This window comes from Canis lupus, chromosome X (assembly GCF_011100685.1).
Source record: "Canis lupus familiaris isolate Mischka breed German Shepherd chromosome X, alternate assembly UU_Cfam_GSD_1.0, whole genome shotgun sequence".
NCBI lineage: Eukaryota > Metazoa > Chordata > Mammalia > Carnivora > Canidae > Canis > Canis lupus.
In genome coordinates this window covers 101,971,213-101,993,135 of record NC_049260.1, presented here as the reverse complement: position 1 = coordinate 101,993,135, position 21,923 = coordinate 101,971,213, and the positions used below count along the sequence as shown (strand labels likewise).

At 40.1% G+C, this 21,923-nt stretch overlaps 1 protein-coding gene across 1 annotated transcript in view; it reads left to right on the top strand.

Annotated features, from left to right (window-relative positions):
* The first annotated feature begins 2,783 nt into the window (after nucleotides 1-2,783).
* ZDHHC9 (zinc finger DHHC-type palmitoyltransferase 9) overlaps nucleotides 2,784-21,923 on the top strand; it is an 85,542-nt gene continuing 66,402 nt past the window's right edge. The window contains exon 1 of the mRNA XM_038588276.1: nucleotides 2,784-2,922. The gene's annotated coding sequence lies outside the window, so the exon portion shown is untranslated. The remainder of the gene's footprint in view (nucleotides 2,923-21,923) is intronic.

The window sequence follows — 21,923 nt, the reverse complement described above, 5'->3', positions numbered from 1 at the left end:
GCTCCGCCCCAGGGCGTGCGAGAAACTGGAGATTGCTCCGGAGGGGCCTGTGGGACACTGGGAGACTGGAATTTAAAGTCTGTCGGCGGGCGGAGCTTTGTCCCCCCCACCCCGCCCCTACTCCCATCTTCTCTGCGGAGCGTCGGTGTTCGCGCTCCCGGCTCGTGGTTTCCGCGCGGCCCCAGGTGGGTTGAGCTTAGGGCGAGGGCACCGCGCTGTCCCGGAGTGGCCGAGCCTTCGTTGTCCCTGCCTGATCCGAAAGGAGAGGCTCCGGCGACCGTCCGTGTTCCACAGCGTCCTGCGAGTCTGCCACCGGCCAGGGCCAGCTCAAGGTTTTTTTGAATACCGGAGAAGTGGCCAGCGTTGTGCTAGGCCCCCGAGATTTGGCAGTGAACAAAGCAAGTTTCTCTCCGCTCCAAAGGAAAAATCTCCTTGCGTCTTGTGCCCCCTTGTAATTGGAGCACCAAGTTCCTCCTTCCCTAGGGAACAAAGGTTCATCCAAGAATGGGCCTCTGTTGGTGGCTGCAACTTCCTCACCTCCCATCAACTGTTAGGAATGCTTTTTTAAATTAAAAAGTAGAAAAGTACGAAAACGTTCGTGCCATCTGTTTTAAGCTATTTCCGTTTTGCTTTTGCCCCACTGTTCCACTGAAACTGCTCCAAACAAGATCCTCAGTGACACCCTCAGTTGCTAAAATAAAATGGATATTTCTCACTCTGTCTTCCCAGAATTTTGTGTGGAATTTGGTACTGTTAGTTTGTTTTCTTATTCATATTCAGGACATTTTTTTGACCATTTACTATGTGCCAGGCCTCTAGGCATATGGGGACATTAGTGCACAAAACAGACACATTCCATGGCTTATAGACTGACTTTCTAGTGGGATTACAGATGGTTTTTTCGTTGTCGGAAATCCATCCTGGGCTTGCATGACACCACTCTCTCCTGGCATCTTAGCTTTATGGCCATCTTTTTCAGTCCTCTCTGCTGGATACTTTTTCTGTACTAACTCTTTAACTTTATTTTTTTTTTAATTTATTTATGATAGTCACAGAGAGAGAGAGAGAGGCAGAGACACAGGCAGAGGGAGAAGCAGGCTCCATGCACCGGGAGCCTGACGTGGGATTCGATCCCGGGTCTCCAGGATCGCGCCCTGGGCCAAAGGCAGGCGCTAAACCGCTGCGCCACCCAGGGGTCCCCTGTACTAACTCTTTAAATGATGATGTTCCTCAGGCTCTGTTCGCAGCCTGTTTGTCTACTCCACATGCTCTTTCTTTCTTTCTTTCTTTCTTTCTTTCTTTCTTTCTTTCATTTATTTATTTATTTATTTATTTATTTATTTATTTATTTATTTATTTATTTATTTTTAGTGATCTCTAAATCCAACATGGGGCTTGAACTCACCACCTGGAGATCAAGACTCATGTGCTCCTTTGACTGAACCAGCCAGGTGCCCTTCCACATGCTCTTCTTAGGCCTTTAACACTTGCATGAGAAATCCCAACTCTATTATATTTAACTCCGATCTTTTTCAAGAGTTCCAGACTAGTATTTCTGATTGCCTCTTGGCAGTCTTTTTTGTTCTACAGGCACATCAAACATGATTTGTCCAATAACTTCTATCTTTTCTACCAGAGTTCTGTATTTTTCATCTCTATGACTGACACCAAACTACTAGTTAGGCAAGTCAGAAGTCTGAGAATCATCCTTGATTCTTCTCTACCTTATGCTTCAGAGTTGCTCCTCGTTTTTTTTTTTTTTAAGATTTACTTAGAGAGAGCACACAAGCAGGGGGAGGGGCAGAGGGAGAAGGAGAGGGGGAGAATCTCAAGTGACTCCCTGCCAAGAGTGGAGCATGACATGGGGCTCGATTTCACAACTCTTGAGATCATGACCTGAGCTGAAATAGTAGGCCCCTTAACCAACTGAGTCACCCAGGTACCTTTCCTCTTCACATTGTTCATTTTACTTCCCAAATCTCTCTTGCGCATCTCCCCAGCTTTCCATCATCATCCATCAGACCCTTGCAATTTCAAGCTTGTCATATTGCCATAAACTGTTATAGTGAAGGGGAGCATTATAGCATATCGATAAAGAGCATGACTTGTGAACTGGACTCTCTGAGTTTGAATCTTATCTCTGCTACTTACTAGCTTTGTATTGAGTAAATCACTTCCCTGTGCCTTTATTTCCTCACCTTTAAAACGGGCATGATAGTACATTGGGTAGTTACAAGGACTAAATGAATTCATATACATAAAGCACCAAAATAAATGGAAAGCTCTTAGAATAATATCTGTCACACATTAAATGCTCAATAAATGTTAGCTATAATAAGAATTTTGTACTGTCTTTTCAGTCTTTAGTCTCTCCTCATCCAGTCCTGTAAGTCTGATCATGTCACACCCCTACCAGAAAGATGCAAATAGACTCTCCTCACCTTCAAGATAAAATTTAAAAGATCTTTAGTCTTCGCCTACTTCTCCAACCTCTTTGGAATTGCTTGCTGCTTCCCCCAAGACACTCCAAATTATATTTTTGTGGACAGATGATGTTCTCTTAATCTTATAAAAAGTACGAATAAAAGCATTATAAGAAAACATTGACATTTTTTATTGATCTATACTTAATCTAAGTAAAGACAGTGTGTTTGCTATGCAAATGCAGCTTTTAGGCAAGTTCCCTAGGTACTCCCTTCTCCAGCTCTAACCAGATTGCTGCCCCATTTCTCTCTTACATAGAATTATGAAACAGCAGCCGTTTCAGCTGAGACCTAAAGGAGAAGGAAACAGCACTGCGGAGAAAGGGGAAGTGTTCTGGGCGACGGAAATGGTATATACTTGGACGCTCTGGGCTAGGAAGAGTTTGCTATATTCTAGCAACTGAAAGTCCTGTGTGGCTGAATGGTGGTGAGCAAGAAGGTAAATATAACAGAGATGGATGGAGAGATGGGCAGGATTCAGGTCGTGTAAAGTCTTATAGGCCATAATAGAATTTGGATTTTACTTCACGATTTGTTATGTAGAGGTTATATAGGAGAGTGACATAGTAGAAATTTTACTAAAATCACTTGGGCTGTTGTGCAGAGAATGCATTGGCAGGGCTGGGGGCACAAGTGGAAGCCGAGAGGCCAGTTGGGAAGCTATTATTGTGTAGTACAGCAGGAGATGGTGATGGCTTGCAATAGGGTGGTGGCTTTGGAGATAGAGTCATTGATGGACCCACCAGAGGAATGTGGGGGGTAAGGGAAAGAGAAAGATTATGCTTACATTACTGGTTTGCAAGTACAGTAGGCTGTTTGTTAAGATGTAGAATCTATGGGTGCCTGGGTGGCTCCGTCTGTTAAGCATCTGCCTTTGGCTCAGGTCATGATCCCAGAGTCCTGGAATCAAGCCCTGAGTCTGGCTCTTGGCTCAGTGGGGAGCCTGCTTCTTCCTCTCCTTGCTCATGCTCCCTGTCACTATCCCTGTCTCTCTGTCTCTGTCTCTCTCTCAAATAAATAAATAAAATCTTAAAAAAGATATAGAAGACTAGTAACGATGAAGGAAATAGATCTGGGGAGTGAGACCCAAAGTTCATTTCAGTACTTTTGTGGTTTGAAAGCAAGGTACCTAAGTGGAGATAGTAAGTATGTAATTGGCTATAAGAGTTGTGAAAGATAATTAGCTAAGGGCCTTTGATTTCAACTATAGCTATTAGTGATTATCAGTAAACAAAAATATGTTTTATCCCTAATGTTTATATATTAACTGATTAAACATTTCACAAAGAAGACCCAGGCTCAGCCAAAACTTGCAAATAGTAACAACTGTGATTTTACTATAAATTTATGGTGTTGCATACTCTGCAGCATCGAACCTAGTCCTTGAACAATAATAAGGGATTCAGTGTTTTTTTTAAATTCATGATTAAATAAAGCCGTAATAGTTCCATGCTATTCATTCTCATAAAAGATGCATAGTGATAATTATGTGTACAGGCAGAGATATTGTGGATCCGGTTCCTGACCACTGCAATAAGCTGAATACTGCAACAAAGTGAATCAAATGAATTTTTTGGTTTCTCAGTGCATATAAGTTTTTACACTATACTGTAGTCTATTAAGCATACATATAGCATTATATCTAAAAATGTAAATGCCTTAATTAAAAAACACTTTGTGCCATGGGCAGCCCCGGTGGCTCAGTGGTTTAGTGCCACCTTCAGCCTAGGGCGTGATCCTGGAGATCCGGGATCGAGTCCCATGTCAGGCTCCCTGCATGGAGCCTGCTTCTCCCTCTGCCTGTGTCTCTGCCTCTCTCTCTCTCTGTGTCTCTCATGAATAAATAAATAAAATCTTTAAAAAAAACACTTTGTGCTAAAACATCATCTGAGCTTTCAGTGAGTCATAAGCTTTTTGCTGGTGGAGGGTCTTGCCTTGATGTTGATGGTTGCTAATTGATCAGGGTGGTGGTTGATGAAGGTTGGGGTGGCTATGGTGGTTTCCCAAAATAAGAGAACAATGAAATTTTCTGCATCGATTGACTTTCACAAATGATTTCTCTGTAGCATGTGATGCTGTTTGATAGCATTTTTTTTCACAGCAGAACTTTCAAAATTGGAGTCAATTCTCTCAAACTCTGCCCCTGCTTTATCAGCTAAGTTGATGTAATATTCTAAATCATTTGTTGTCATATCAACAATCTTCACAGCATCTTCCTCAGGAATAGTTTCCATCTCAAGAAACCATCAGTCACTGATCACCATAACAAATAACAATGAAAAAGTTTGAAATACTGCCATGAATTTCCAAAATGTGACACAGAGATATCAAGTGAGCAGATGCTATTGGAAAAATGATGCCAATAGAATTGCCCAACACAGGGATGCCTCAAACTTTCAATCTGTAAAAATACAATATATGCCAAGTGCAATAAAGTGAAGCACAATAAAAACAAAGTGTGCCTGTACATAATTTTAGAACTTGTAGGGTGCTTGCTATCGTGTGAGTTTGTATGTTGAAATTCTCATCTCCAAGGTATTAAGGAGTGGGGCAGTTTAGAGGTAATTAGGTCTTGAGGGTAGGGCTTTCATGAATGAGTTAAACGACTTTATAAGAGACTTAGAGAGTTCCTTTGCCCCTTCTGCCATGTGAGGCTACAGCAAGAAGGCACTGGCTATGAATCAGGAAGAGGGCTTTCATCCAGTCAGGCTGGCAACTTGATCTTGGACTACTAGCCTCCAGAACTGTGAGAAATAAATTTCTATTGTTTATAAGCCATCCAATCTGTGGTATTTTCATTATAGTGGCCTGAACAGATGAAGTGCTTTTACCTTCATTGTGCCATTTTAATTAAGCATTTTATTAAACTTTTAATTTTGAGATAATTGTAGGTTTGCATATAAGTTGTAAGAAAAAATACAGAGATGCTGTGTATCTTTTACCTAGTTTACCCTATTAGTAACATCTTGCAGAACTCTACTACAATATTACAACCAGGATATTAATACTGAGATACAGTCAAGACACAGAAAAATTCCTTTAGGGCAAGGATCAGTCATATTGCCCTTTTTTAGCACATCCACTTCCCTCCCATCACAGCTTCCTTAACCCTTGACAACCACTAATCTCTCCATTTCTATAATTCTGTCATTTCAAGAATGTTCTATAAATAGAATCATACAGGATGCAACTTCTTGGGATTGGATTTTCGCACTGGAAATTCATTCAGATTATTGTGCATATCAATAGTTTCTTCTTTTTTTTTTTTAAGTGTACAATTCGGTGGTTCTTAGTATACTCACATAGTTGTGCCACCACTGCCACAATGAATTTTAGAAGTTTTGTCACTCCAAAAACAAACCTTGTACCGTCTTTAGCAATCACCCTCTGTGATATAATAGGAAATATATTTGGCTTTGTCCCTGGATCTTGGCCAAAAGCTCCCAACACCCTTGGAATTTTCTGAGTGATAGAAGTGGTTTTTATCATTCTTAAGGAGCCCTTTTCATCACACCTGAGTTTATATTAATGAAGTGACTTCTGGAAAGCCCCTAAGTACCCTAAGGGTGGGGGATAGTTGCCAGGGAACCAACCATGATTAATGTCAGGCCCCTGCTCTTACATCAAGGAGGGGCTGGAGACCAGAGTTTACCGATTGGAAATCTTTCTTCTTTTCTAATATAGACATTTAGTGCTATAAATCTCCTTCAAGTGCTGCTTTCTCAACATCTCACAAATTTTCATATTCTGTTTTAAAATTATCTTCCAGTTCAAAAATTTTTCTAATTTTCCATTTGATTTCTTCTTTGCTTTCCTGGGTTATTTAGCAATGTGCTGTTTGGTTTCCAAATATTCTTTCTGTTATTGGCTTCTAGTTTAATTGTAATTAGAGAACATACTTTATTTATTTATTTATTTATGATAGTCACAGAGAGAGAGAGAGAGAGAGAGAGAGAGAGAGAGAGAGGCGGAGACATAGGCAGAGGGAGAAGCAGGCTCCATGCACTGGGAGCCCGATGTGGGATTCGATCCTGGGTCTCCAGGATCGCGCCCTGGGCCAAAGGCAGGCGCCAAACCGCTGCGCCACCCAGGGATCCCCAGAGAACATACTTTTTATAATGTAAATTTTTTACAATAAATACATTGAGATTTGTTTTATGGCTCAAAATAAGGTATATACAGGTAAATGTTCTATGTGCATTTGAAATACATGTGTATTCTTTTTAAAGATTTATTTATTTATTTATTTATTTATCTGAGAGAGAGAGAGAGAGAGATCAAGAGCAAATCAGCATACAAAGGGAGAGGGTGATGGAGGGAGAGAAGCAAATTTCCTGCTGAACAGGGAGCTCAATGTGGAGCTCCATCCCAGGATCCTGGGATCATGACCTGACCTGAAGGCAGAGGCTTAACTGACTGAGCCATCCAGGCACCCCTATATGTGTATTCTATTGTTGGTTGGAGTATTGTATAAATGTCAATTGTTTAGTTGGTTGATAGGTCAAACTGGCATGGCACTCAGTCATATGACCACAAGGAAATAAATCTCAAAGTTACAAAGATTTTTTTGTGTTTAATTCTAAAAGTTTTGTAGTTTTAACTATTACTTCAGCTCTGATCCATTTCGAGTTCATTTTTTGTGTATGGTGTGAGATAAAGGTCTAAATGTATCTTTTGCTTATGGATATCCAATTGTCCTAGCTGCATTTGTTGAAAGAACTGTCGTTTCCAAATTGAATCGTTTGGCACCTTGTCAGAAATCTGTTGACCCTAAGGGTTCATTTTGGAATCTCCATTCTGTTGCATTGATCTATATTTCTTATCTTCCTGTTAGTATCACACTGTCTCGATAACTGACTTTATAGGAAGTTTTGAAATATGGAGGCTAAAATTCTCCTATTGACTATCTTTCAAAGTCATTCTGTTATTTTGGATCCTTTGCATTTCCATATACATTTTAGGATTAGCTGGTTAATTTCTTTTTTTTTTCAGCTTGTTAATTTCTACAAAAAAAAACTGCTAGAATTTTTATAGGGGATCTCATTTAATTTATAGAATCAGTTCATGATATGGATTTTTTCTCCATTTATATAGATCTTTAATTCCCCTCAGCAATTTTTTATAGTCTTTTGTGTATGTTTTACACTTTTTTGCTAAACTTATTTTTAAGTATTTTATTCTCTTTGATGCTATTGTGAATAGAATTATTTTGATTTCATTTTCAGTTTTTCATTGCTAGTATATAGAAATACAATTAATTTTTATATTGATCTTCTATCTCCCATTCTTGCCTAACTCACTTATCAGACTAGTAGTTTTTTTGTGGATTTCATCTGACTTTTTATACTGGTGATTGTCATCTCTCAAAAAAGCCAGTTTTACTTTCTCCTTCCCAATCTGAATGCTTTTCATTTCTTTTCCTTTCCTGATTGCACTGGTTTAATAATCTCCAGTTCTGTGCTTAATTCAAGTGGCAAGAGTGGGCATCCTTGGGGATCCCTGGGTGGCGCAGCGGTTTGGCGCCTGCCTTTGGCCCAGGATGCGATCCTGGAGACCCGGGATCGAATCCCACGTCGGGCTCCCGGTGCATGGAGCCTGCTTCTCCCTCTGCCTGTGTCTCTGCCTCATTCTCTCTTTCTCTCTGTGACTATCACAAATAAATAAAAAAAAATTAAAAAAAAAAAGAGTGGGCATCCTTGATTTGTTTCCTATCAAAGGGAGGAGCATTCACTCTCTCACCGTTGATACTATGATAATGCTATGATGTGAGCTATGGACTTTTCTCATGTCTGTTATCAGTTTGAGAAATTTACCCTCTATTCTGACTTCGTTGAGAATTTTTAAATTATGTTAAAATATACACAACATAAAATTTATCATTTAAGCCATTTTTAAGTGTACATTTCAGTGGTATAAAATACATTTACATTGTTGCACATTCATTACCTGCAGCAACCTCCGGAACTGTATCATTTTCCCAAACTGAAACTCTTTACCTGTTAAACAATAACTCCCTGCTTTTCCTCCTCCCAGCCCCTGACAACCACTATTATAGTTGCTGTCTCTAATTTTGACTACTCTAGGTACCTCATATAAGTGGACTCATATACTTGTCTCTTTGTGACTGGTTTATTTCCACTTAGCGTAATGTCTTTCATGGTTTATCTATATTGTAGCATGTGTCAGAATTTCCTTCTTTATATGACTGAATAATGTTCTATTGCATACATATATACCATATTTTGTTTATCCATTCATCTGTTATTGGGCACTTGGGTTATTGCCACCTGTCTTAGTCCATTTGGGCTGCTGTAACAAAATGGCACAGACTTGGTAGCCTATAAACAGACATTCAGGCCACTGCACCACCTTTTGACTATTGTGAATAATGCTGCTGTGAACATTGGTGTACAAGTATCTGTTAGAGTCCCTGCTTTCAATTCTTTTTGGCATATACACAGAAGTGGAATTGCTGGATTATACGGTAATTCTATCTTTAATTTTTAATTTTTTGAGGAATTGCCATGTCATTTTCTGCAGCAGCTGCACCAGTTTACATTCTCAGCAGCAATGCACAAGCATTCCAATTTCCCTACATCCTTTCTAATACTCTTTTTCCTTCCTTCCTTCCTTCCTTCCTTCCTTCCTTCCTTCCTTCCTTCCTTCCTTCCTTCCTTCCTCATAGCTATCCTAATGGGTGTGAAGTTGTTCTATGCCCGGGTCTTAATTGATAAATGTTACTGAGGGGCAACATGGAGAGATAAATGCCATTGAAAGAAAAGTTTAATGTTACTTACAGTTCCTCTAGAAACAAGAGGCAATATTCCTTTACCTTAATCATCCTGGGGTCAAGTATCAGGCAACTAGAGACCATCCCTGTAATTTAGAGCCTGCCAAAATTATTCACACTAGCCAATCCTAAACTTTTTATGTTACCCTGTCTCACCTTTCCTACAGAAATCCCAATTAAGTCAGTGGCCTAAACCTATCCCTCCTTTATCACACAGTCACCTTTATAAATTAAGACCTGGACATAGAACAATTTGGTACAGTAAGCTAGGTGACTCAATGTTCAATGTAGGGGGCTTGCTTCCAGACTGCTCTTGGCTTACTGACTAGCTTTACCAAACATCAAGCGCTACTGGCGAAGGCATGGCTAGCTCTTGGCATGCTGGCACTCTGGATGCCACTGCTTCATGATATATCTGCTGAATACTGCCATGACCTTCCAGCTAAAACAAAGAGGACCTTGAAGGCATGAGCATTTCATGGCATTCCTCATTTAGTCTCAGGTGCTGAAGTCTTGGTTGGTGGTTGCCAATTCACTAGTTATCAACTTACCTTGGACAGCTTGGTCCACTGGGCCAAATCTGATTTCCCTGCTTTGACACACCTAGGTTCCAAAAGAAAAAAGGGGGGAGGGAGTTTAGCTACCTAGGCACACAGGCCATTTTAAAAGGAAAAAGCTTAATGGGGACAAGGATGGTGCCAATAAGAGGTTGCTTATGGGCTTGAGGTCCCTTTTCTCTCCCCTCTTTCCCTCTTATCAACTGGAGACAAAAACTAAAGACAATGGATTCAGGTGGCTACAAGCCTAAAACAGAGGGGGCAAAAGACTGCAGTTTTAGGCAGATATAAGCTCAAGGGGGAAAAGGGGAACTTTAAACCTTATATACTAAGCAAATGCAGGTCTAACAAACATAGTGCTAGCCCTAGATTACTTATTAATTTAATTTTTAAATATTTTTATTTGGGCACCTGAGTGGCTCAGCGGTTGAGCATCTGCATTCAGCTCAGGGTATGATCCCATGGTCCTGGGATTGAGTCCCACATCAGGCTCTCTGCAGGGAGCCTGCTTCTCCCTCTGCCTGTGTCTCTGCCTCTCTCCTCTCTCTGTGTGCCTCTCTTTTTAATCTTTTTAAAAGATTTTATTTATTTGTTCATGAGAGGCACAGAGAGAGAGAGAGACAGAGACAGAGACATAGGAAGAGGGAGAAGCAGACTCCCTGCAAGGAGCCCAATGTGGGACTTGATCCCAGACTCCAGGATCACACCATGAGCTGAAGGCAGATGCTCAACTGCTGAGCCACCCAGGTGCCCCTATTTTATTTTAAAGATGCATTTATTTATTGAGAGAGAAAAGGCAGGGGTGGGGGGCAGAGGGAGAGGGAGAGAGAGACTCTCAAGCAGACTCCATGCCCAGCAGGGAACCAGATGTGAGACTCAGTCTTACAACCCTGAGATCATGATCTGGGCTGAAATCATGAGTTGGGTGTTTAAACCGACTGAGCCTCCCAATCGCCCCAGCCCTAAATTATCTACTGATTTTAAAAGAAACTTCTAGATACAGGGGGAGAAAATTAAATGTAATTAAGTAATTATGTGTACATATATAAGATTTTAATATTAATATATAATAGATTAATTATATATGCATATATGAAATATATATATATAACCAAATTAAAACAAAGCCCCAAATTGATCCAGTTGGAAATCCAAAATTTATATACTAAAGAATTTATATAACTAAATGATAGAAAGACTGCTGATTGGCTATTGTGCCTCTACAACCTTTGTTCTAATTTAACTTTAACATTTGCTGAAATACATCAATTGATAAGACTTTTATGAACTTAATCAAGATGGGGCTCAAATTATAGCTGTGTCTTGGAATCCCACTACACTTAAGCATTGTGTCCACTATAATCTTAAGAAGATAACTAAATATAAAGTGAAGAAAAAAATTGGTTTGCCTCATTCTAATTACAGCCTTGCCTAAGTTATCAAAATTATAATACCCATTGACCTAAAATATTGCATTTGAACATACATGCTCTGACACAATAAATAGTAAATTAAAGTTAAAGTAGGTCTTTAAAGGTGGCTCAGTTAAGTGGCTACCTTCAGCTCAGGTTGTGATTCCAGGGTCCTGGAATTGAGCCCCACATGGGGCTTCCTGCTCTTCCAGGAGCCTGTTTCTCCCTCTCCTTCTTCCCCTCCCCCCTGCTTGTGTCTCTCTTGCTATCTCTCTCTCTCTATCTCTCAAATAAATAAATAAAATCTTTAAAAAATAAAGTAGGTCTTTGAGACTTACAAATTGGCTTAATGAAATGGAACTCCATAGACCTCCCAGTTAAAATACTTAACCTAGCCCAATATAAGTTAAAACGGGGGGAATCAAGGATTAAAACTCACTATATAAAACCTAATTAATAAAGAGGTGATTATCTTCACTGCCTCTTTTTGACAGTCCAATTTTGCCTGTTCCTATATATAAAGAAAATAAAAAACTTGTGTGTTTGCAGGTAGTCCTCATGGTAGATCGCTATGATCTTTATGCTGTGGTCCCATCCATCAAGGGCCCCCACATCAGACATCCAATATTATTAAATTACTGATTTTGTTGAGTGAGCAACTGGTAAATATTTTGCTTTTATAGATTTGGCTACCATTTTCTGTTCAGTATCTATTTCAGCAGCCTCTCAACTGCAGTTTGCTTTTACCTCTGAAGGGACACAATCTACCTCCAAGCTACCTATGGTGCACCTCAACCGATATGCCATTATGCAGTCTTTACAGACAAGATCTTAACTACATCCACCTTTCTATAGGAACACAGGTATGACATTATATTGATAACTCTCCTCCAAGGAGATTCATTAAACATACTCACTAAAGACATACCAATCCAAGATCTTTTAGTCCATCTTGGGTTCTGATGACAATTATTCCTCATTTACAAATTTTGTTCCCAAATTGAAATCCACAGACCTTCTTGTCAGTTACTTTTCCACACCCCCCCCCCCCCCACTGCAACCCAGCTCCTTCACCAAAAGCACTTTGGCAATGACTTCTCATACCTGCTGGAGTCTGGGCTGCTTCTGATGGCTGGCTGTGAGTTGACCAAGGGCTTCAGGTGCAAGAAACTGCCTCCCTCAAATCTTATACTATACACCATTAAAACAAACAACAACAAAGATGACTTGCTATCTACTGGGCTTTCCTGAAAATAGAGGCTTTCATAGATTCTGAGCCTTGATCCTACATACTCTGCTGCCCAGTGTCCTTTGAGTCATGGAAACAGCATTCCACAAACTTGGCACAGCTACAGAGGCCTTCTTAAAATAGGATGCAACTGGGGTGCCTGGGTGGCTCAGTTGAGTAAGCATCTGCCTTTGGCTCAAATCATGGTCCCAGGGTCCTGGGATCAAGCCCCACATTGGGCTCCTGGCTCAGTGTGGGGGGGGTCTGCTTCTCCCTCTTCCCCCCTCTCTCTTCCCCCTGCCTTTCCTCCCTGCGTGCTTTCTTGCTTGCTCTCTCTCTCAAATAAATAAATAAAATCTAAGAAAAACAAAAACAAAAACAAAATAAGATGCAACCACATCTGAGCCCTCTGACATATTCTACTCGCAAGAGGGATAGCTTTTCCTGTCTTCAGTCCTTTGCCAGATGCCAAGGTTCTAGAAGAAGTCACCTCTCCTCTGGACACTTGGATACCTCAGAAACCCCCAGGGATTAACTGAGTGATCAACAATAGAGTTCATAGACTATGCCAGTGGCACTGCTGTCATACATGATTGAGCTAAGTGAAATGTTGCTGCTTCCCATCCTTTAGCCGGGATATTCCATATAAAAGATGGGACCCCAAAAAACAACACACTTAGCCAAACTTCAGGTAGTCATCTTAACACAGGATTCCCTAGCCAACAAATGGTACCATCTTTACATTTATTGTCAACTGATGACCATTGCCTTAAAATGGTCTCTTTCAGGTTAAAGAACTCTGGGAATCTCTTGCCTCATGGATACCCAAAATATGGAAGGACTTGTCCTCTAAATGTAAGGCCTTGCCAAGACACTCATTACTTTTGGGGTTAGAAATAATAATAGTAACAAAGGTATACATTTAATTCCTCAAAATATACAATTCTTGGCTCTTGGAAAAGACACTCAATAGAACTTCCATGTCCCTAGTAAGTCCCAAGTAGCCTGTTTAAGAGACATAATGGTCTTCTCAAGAAACTTATTTTCAAATTTCAGTCTCTATGAGTTTTTATCTTATCCTGGGCCTTAACCAATCTTTATAGATTTTTGCTCTTGCTCCATCCCATAAGAGCTGGAAGCCAGATCAAACATGCATATTCTCCTGACCTGTTAAACATAGATTTTCCCATAGGCAGGGCAGCTTCTCATGTGATCTATGACCTACTTGAGCCTAAACTTTTACCTCAAATTATTTAATTGTAGCTGCACGCCGTTCTGGTGATTGTAGTCTTATCACAAGTCTAAATACTTTTTCACTTGTTTATAATCTGGAGGCCCAACTCTCCAAGCAAGCCATTGTTTCAACCAAACATGGCAAATGCTAAGACCCACATCAACCTGAGTAGGTATCGCCTTAAAAAGGATACCCAAATTCCCTAGATGACATTGCCCTGGCTCAGGAACTTACCCCTGGAGTTGACAGCACCTCAGACAACACCACCTTAGTGCAAGATATCACCACTGCAGATGACTTCACTCCCTGTGCTGGAGATAACTTCACCCTAGGTGCCAAGACCTCCACTCAAACAGTGCACATGAACTGTCTCTCCTAAGGCACAAAATGGACACAGAACATTCTTGCTTTTCTTCCTCTGATATTAGGGATCCTATTATGTTCCTAAGCTCACTGTCTGCAGAGCTCATGATCCTGCCATACTCTTTGTTCTTTGCTAAAATATACACTCCTATACTCCCATGTCTAAAGGGAAATCTGGTAGAGGTTACTACTGTCTGCATTGTTCTAAAAAGTAATGGAGATCATTGCTTTCCCCAGGAAACACCTGCCTCATATGAGTCAACCCCTCGACCTCCTAGGGAGAGGACTACTCACTCCAAAGTGCCTTCTGCTACTCTCTTCCAGCTATCCATCACAATCTTCTGCCTTGCATCTCTGACCATGACCACCACAAACACTCCTTCCCTTTAATTACACACAAATACCACTAATCTTTACATAGACTTTCCAGTTCAACGACATAACTGCCAGGCCTGCCACCTTAATGAGAGCCTATTTCTAAAACACTTTACAACTCCACCAAGATATTGTTAGAAACCTCCAAAGTTTCAAATCCATTCTCTTAGATGTTAGCATATAAATAAGAAACCTAGTTATGGGCTGACCGATAAGGATTCATGCCTTTACTTGTGTTCCTCCTTCTTACTCCCATAATAAAATGTCTATGCTTATTTGGGACAACTTAAGCCCTACTCCTGAAAACCTCTATTATCGACACCTTAAAGTTTTCTTTTTTTTAATTTATTTTTTATTGGTGTTCAATTTACTAACATACAGAATAACCCCCAGTGCCCGTCACCCATTCACTCCCACCCCCCGCCCTCCTCCCCTTCTACCATCCCTAGTTCGTTTCCCAGAGTTAGCAGTCTTTACGTTCTGTCTCCCTTTCTGATATTTCCCACACATTTCTTCTCCCTTCCCTTATATTCCCTTTCACTATTATTTATATTCCCCAAATGAATGAGAACATATAATGTTTGTCCTTCTCCGACTGACTTACTTCACTCAGCATAATACCCTCCAGTTCCATCCACGTTGAAGCAAATGGTGGGTATTTGTCATTTCTTAACATGATTTTTATTTATTTTTTTTAAGATTTATTTATTTATCCATGATAGACAGAGAGAAAGAGCGAAAGGCAAAGACACAGGCAGAGGGAGAAGCAGGCTCCATGCTGGAAGCCCGAGGTGGGACCGATCCCGGGACACCAGGATCGCGCCCTGGGCCAAAGGCAGGAGCCAAACCGCTGAGCCACCCAGGGATCCCCTATTTTTTATTTTTATTTTTAAAGATTTTATTTATTCATGAGAGACACAGAGAGGCAGAGACATAGGCAGAGGGAGAAGCAGACTCCTCACAGGGAGCCCAATGTGGGATTGGATCCCAGGACCCGGGGATCATGCCCTGAGCGGAAGGCAGACACTCCACCACTGAGCCATCCAGGCATCCCAATATGATTTATTTTAAAAAACAGATTTATTTTTTCTAGACAGGAAGAGAGAGCAGGGGGAAGGGCAGAAAGAGAGGAAGAGAGAGAAGCTCCAGCAAACTACCTGCTGAGCAAGGAGCCCGACATCGGGCTCCATCCCATGATCCTGAGATCATGACCTGAGTTGAAATCAAGAGTTGGATGCTTAACCATTTGAGCCATCCAGCCCCCCCATCCCGTTTTTAAATTTAGTCTGATCAGGGAGGCCTGGGTGGCTCAGTGGTTGAGCATCTGCCTTTGGCTCAGGGTGTGATCCCAGTCCTGGGGATCCAGTGCCACATCGGGCTCCCTGCAGAGAGCCTGCTTATCCCTCTGCCTGTCTCTGCCTCTCTCTCTATGTCTCTGATGAATAAATAAACAAAATCTTTAAAAAAATAAATTTAGTCTGATCATCTATTTTATTGTACTGCTTATTTCATTTACATTTAATATAATTATTGATTATGACATAAATTTATTTATAACTGCCATTTGCTGTTTTCTGTATCTCATGTATTTTTTCTCTTTCTATTTCTTCTTACTTACATTTACTTTGTAAATTCTATTATTTCCATCTAATGTTTGCCTTGGGCTCAGTTTGCTCTACTTTCTCTAGATTCTTAAGGCAAAAACTGAGGTTATTTATTTGAGATCTTTCTTCTTTTCTCCTATAATTTCAAGCTATAGTTTTCCCTCCAAGCACTGCTTTAGCTTTATCTTATACATTGTAACACATTGTGATTTGGTTTTCATTCAGTTCAAATTTATTTTTATTTTAAAATTATTTTTAAAGATTTTATTTATTCATGAGAGACACACACACACACAGAGGCAGAGACATAGAGAGAGGGAGAAGATGCAGGGAGCCTTTTGCAGCACTTGATCCCCGGACCTCCAAGATGAAGACCTGAGCCAAAGGCAGATGCTCAACCACTGAGCAACCCAGGTGTCCTCAAATTTCTTTTTAATTACCCTTGTGATTTATTCTTTTACCTATGGGTTATTAGAAATATATTGTTTAATTTGTAAATATTTCTGGATTTCCTAAATTTCCTTCTATTGTTGATTTCTTTCTTTTTTTATTTTTTTTATTATTTATTCATGATAGTCACACGGAGAGAGAGAGAGAGGCAGAGACACAGGCAGAGGGAGAAGCAGGCTCCAAGCACCGGGAGCCCGATGTGGGATTCGATCCCGGATTTCCAGGATCGCGCCCTGGGCCAAAGGCAGGCGCCAAACCGCTGCGCCACCCAGGGATCCCTCTATTGTTGATTTCTAATGCCATTGTGGTCAGATATATACATTGCATGATTTCAATTATTTTTAAAAATTTTAATCCTTTTAAATCTATTGTAGTTTGTTTAATGGCCTACATAGGGCATAAACATAAACAATGTGGGATGTTCAATGTATATTTGAAAAAAATTGTGTATTCTGTTGTTGTTGTTGGAATGTCCTATAGATATCATTTAGATTAAATTTTATTGCAGTGTTATTCAGGTCTTCTTTATCCTTGCTGATTTTTTTCTCTAATTGTCCTATTAATTATTTTTAAATTTTTTATTTAAATTCAATTAATTAACATATAGTATATTATTGGTTTCAGAGGTAGAGTTTAGTGATTCATCAATTGCATATAACACCCAGTGCTTATTACATCAAGAGCCCTCCTTAGTGCCCATCACTCAGTTCCCCCCAGCCACCTCCCTCTAGCAACCCTCAATTTGTTTCCTAGAATTAAGAGTCTCTTATGGTTTGTTTCCCTCTCTGGTTTTGTCTTATTTCATTTTTCCCTCCTTTCCCCTATGATCTCCTGTTTTGTTTCTTAAATTTCACATATGAGTGAAATCCTATGATAATTCTTTCTCTGATTGACTTATTTTGCTTAGCACAATATTCCCTAGTTCCATCTACATAGTTGCAAATGGTAAGATTTTATTTTTGAGGGCTAAGTAATATTCCATTGTGTGTGTGTGTATACCACATCTTTTTTTCTTTTTTATTTTATTTTTATTTTTTTAAATAAATTTATTTTTTATTGGTGTTCAATTTACCAACATACAGAATAACACCTAGTGCTCATCCTGTCAAGTGCCCCCCCCAGTGCCCGTCACCCAGTCACCCCCACCCCCCGCCCACCTTCCCTTCCACCACCCCTAGTTCGTTTCCCAGAGTTAGGAGTTTTTATGTTCTGTCTCCCTTTCTGATATTTCCTACCCATTTCTTCTCCCTTCCCTTCTATTCCCTTTCACTATTATTTATATTCCCTAAATGAATGAGAACATATAATGTTTGTCCTTCTCTGATTGACTTACTTCACTCAGCATAATACTCTCCAGTTCCATCCACGTTGAAGCAAATGGTGGGTATTTGTCATTTCTAATGGCTGAGTAATATTCCATTGTATACATAAACCACATCTTCTTTATCCATTCATCTTTTGATGGACACCGAGGCTCCTTCCACAGTTTGGCTATTGTGGACATTGCTGCTATAAACCTCGGGGTGCAGGTGTCCCGGCATTTCATTGGGTCTGTATCTTTGGGGTAAATCCCCAACAGTGCAATTGCTGGGTCGTAGGGCAGGTCTATTTTTAACTCTTTGAGGAACCTCCACACAGTTTTCCAGAGTGGCTGCACCAGTTCACATTCCCACCAACAGTGTAAGAGGGTTCCCTTTCTCCGCATCCTCTCCCAACATTTGTGGTTTCCTGCCTTGTTAATTTTCCACATTCTCACTGGTGTGAGGTGGTATCTCATTGTGGTTTTGATTTGTATTTCCCTGATGGCAAGTGATGCAGAGCATTTTCTCATGTGCGTGTTGGCCATGTGTATGTCTTCCTCTGTGAGATTTCTGTTCATGTCTTTTGCCCATTTCATGATTGGATTGTTTGTTTCTTTGCTGTTGAGTTTCATAAGTTCTTTATAGATCTTGGAAACTAGCCCTTTATCTGATACGTCATTTGCAAATATCTTCTCCCATTCTGTAGGTTGTCTTTCAGTTTTGTTGACTGTATCCTTTGCTGTGCAAAAGCTTCTTATCTTGATGAAGTCCCAATAGTTCATTTTTGCTTTTGTTTCTTTTGCCTTCGTGGATGTATCTTGCAAGAAGTTACTGTGGCTGAGTTCAAAAAGGGTGTTGACTGTGTTCTCCTCTAGGATTTTGATGGAATCTTGTCTCACATTTAGATCTTTCATCCATTTTGAGTTTATCTTTGTGTATGGTGAAAGAGAGTGGTCTAGTTTCATTCTTCTGCATGTGGATGTCCAATTTTCCCAGCACCATTTATTGAAGAGACTGTCTTTCTTCCAATGGATAGTCTTTCCACCTTTATTGAATATTAGTTGACCATAAAGTTCAAGGTCTACTTCTGGGTTCTCTATTCTGTTCCATTGATCTATGTGTCTGTTTTTGTGCCAGTACCACACTGTCTTGATGACCACAGCTTTGTAGTACAACCTGAAATCTGGCATTGTGATGGCCCCAGCTCTGGTTTTCTTTTTTAAAATTCCCCTGGCTATTCGGGGTCTTTTCTGATTCCACACAAATCTTAAAATAATTTGTTCTAACTCTCTGAAGAAAGTCCATGGTATTTTGATAGGGATTGCATTAAATGTGTAAATTGCCCTGGGTAACATTGACATTTTCACAATATTAATTCTGCCAATCCATGAGCATGGAATATTTTTCCATCTCTTTGTGTCTTCCTCAATTTCTTTCAGAAGTGTTGTGTAGTTTTTAGGGTATAGATCCTTTACCTCTTTGGTTAGGTTTATTCCTAGGTATCTTATGCTTTTGGGTACAATTGTAAATGGGATTGACTCCTTAATTTCTCTTTCTTCAGTCTCATTGTTAGTGTATAGAAATGCCACTGATTTCTGGGCATTGATTTTGTATCCTGCCATGCTACCAAATTGCTGTATGAGTTCTAGCAATCTTGGGTTGGAGACTTGTGGGTTTTCTATGTAGAGTATCATGTCATCGGCGAAGAGGGAGAGTTTGACTTTTCCTTTGCCAATTTGAATGCCTTTAATGTCTTTTTGTTGTCTGATTGCTGAGGCTAGGACTTCCAGTACTATGTTGAATAGCAGTGGTGAGAGTGGACATCCCTGTCTTGTTCCTGATCTTAGGGGAAAAGCTCCCAGTGCTTCCCCATTGAGAATGATATTTGCTGTGGGCTTTTCGTAGATGGCTTTTAAGATGTTGAGGAATGTTCCCTCTATCCCTACACTCTGAAGAGTTTTGATCAGGAATGGATGCTGTATTTTGTCAAATGCTTTCTCTGCATCTAATGAGAGGATCATATGGTTCTTGGTTTTTCTCTTGCTGATATGATGAATCACACTGATTGTTTTACGAGTGTTGAACCAGCCTTGTGTCCCAGGGATAAATCCTACTTGGTCATGGTGAATAATTTTCTTAAAGTATTGTTGGATCCTATTGGCTAGTATCTTGTTGAGAATTTTTGCATCCATGTTCATCATGGATATTGGTCTGTAATACTCCTTTTTGGTGGGGTCTTTGTCTGGTTTTGGAATTAAGATGATGCTGGCCTCACAGAACGAATTTGGAAGTACTCCATCTCTTTCTATCTTTCCAAACAGCTTTAGTAGAATAGGTATGGTTTCTTCTTTAAACGTTTGATAGAATTCCCCTGGGAAGCCATCTGGCCCTGGACTTTTGTGTCTTGGGAGGTTTTTGATGACTGCTTCAATTTCCTCCCTGGTTATTGGCCTGTTCAGGTTTTCTATTTCTTCCTGTTCCAGTTTTGGTAATTTGTGGCTTTCCAGGAATGCATCCATTTCTTCTAGATTGCCTAGTTTATTGGCGTATAGCTGTTCATGTTTTTAAAATCGTTTGTATTTCCTTGGTGTTGGTAGTGATCTCTCCTTTCTCATTCATGATTTTATTAATTTGAGTCTTCTCTCTCTTCTTTTTAATAAGGCTGGCTAATGGTTTATCTATCTTATTAATTCTTTCAAAGAACCAACTCCTGGTTCTGTTGATCTGTTCCACAGTTCTTCTGGTCTCGATTTCGTTGAGTTCTGCTCGAATCTTTATTAACTCTCTTCTTCTGCTGGGTGCAGGATCTATTTGCTGTTCTTTCTCTAGCTCCTTTATGTGTAAGGTTAGCTTTTGTATTTGAGTTCTTTCCAGTTTTTGAATGGATGCTTGTATTGCGATGTATTTCCCCGTCAGGACTGCTTTTGCTGCATCCCAAAGATTTTGAACGGTTGTATCTTCATTCTCATTAGTTTCCATGAATCTTTTTAATTCTTCCTTAATTTCCTGGTTGACCCTTTCATCTTTTAGAAGGATGGTCCTTAACCTCCACGTGTTTGAGGTCCTTCCAAACTTCTTGTTGTGATTTAGTTCTAATTTCAAGGCATTATGATCTGAGAATATGCAGGGGACGATCCCAATCTTTTGGTATTGGTTCAGACCCGATCTATGACCCAGTATGTGGTCTATTCTGGAGAAAGTTCCATGTGCACTTGAGAAGAATGTGTATTCAGTTGAGTATGGATGTAAAGTTCTGTAGATATCTGTGAAATCCATCTGGTCCAGTGTATCATTTAAAGCTCTCGTTTCTTTGGAGATGTTGTGCTTAGAAGACCTATCGAGTATAGAAAGAGCTAGATTGAAGTCACCAAGTATAAGTGTATTATTATCTAAGTATTTCTTCACTTTGGTTATTAATTGATTTATATATTTGGCAGCTCCCACATTCGGGGCATATATATTGAGGATTGTTAAGTCCTCTTGTTGGATAGATCCTTTAAGTATGATATAGTGTCCCTCTTCATCTCTCACTACAGTCTTCAGGGTAAATTTTAGTTCATCTGATATAAGGATGGCTACCCCTGCTTTCTTTTGAGGACTATTTGAATGGTAAATGGTTCTCCAACCTTTTATTTTCAGGCTGTAGGTGTCCTTCTGTCTAAAATGAGTCTCTTGTAGACCAGCAAATAGATGGGTCCTGCTTTTTTATCCAGTCTGAAACCCTGCGCCTTTTGATGGGGTCATTAAGCCCGTTCACATTCAGAGTTACTATTGAGAGATATGAGTTTAGTGTCACCATGATATCTATTCAGTCCTTGTTTTTGTGGATTGTTCCACTGAACTTCTTCTTAAAGGGGAATTTCAAGAGTCCCCCTTAAAATTTCTTGCAGAGCTGGTTTGGAGGTCACATATTTTTTCAGTTCCTGCCTGTCTCGGAAGCTCTTTATCTCTCCTTCCATTTTGAATGAGAGACTTGCTGGATAAAGTATTCTTGGTTGCATGTTCTTCTGATTTAGGATCCTGAATATATCCTGCCAGCCCTTTCTGGCCTGCCAGGTCTCTGTGGAGAGTATTAAACCTAATACTCCTCCCCATAAAAGTCAGGGATTTCTTGTCTCTTGCTGTT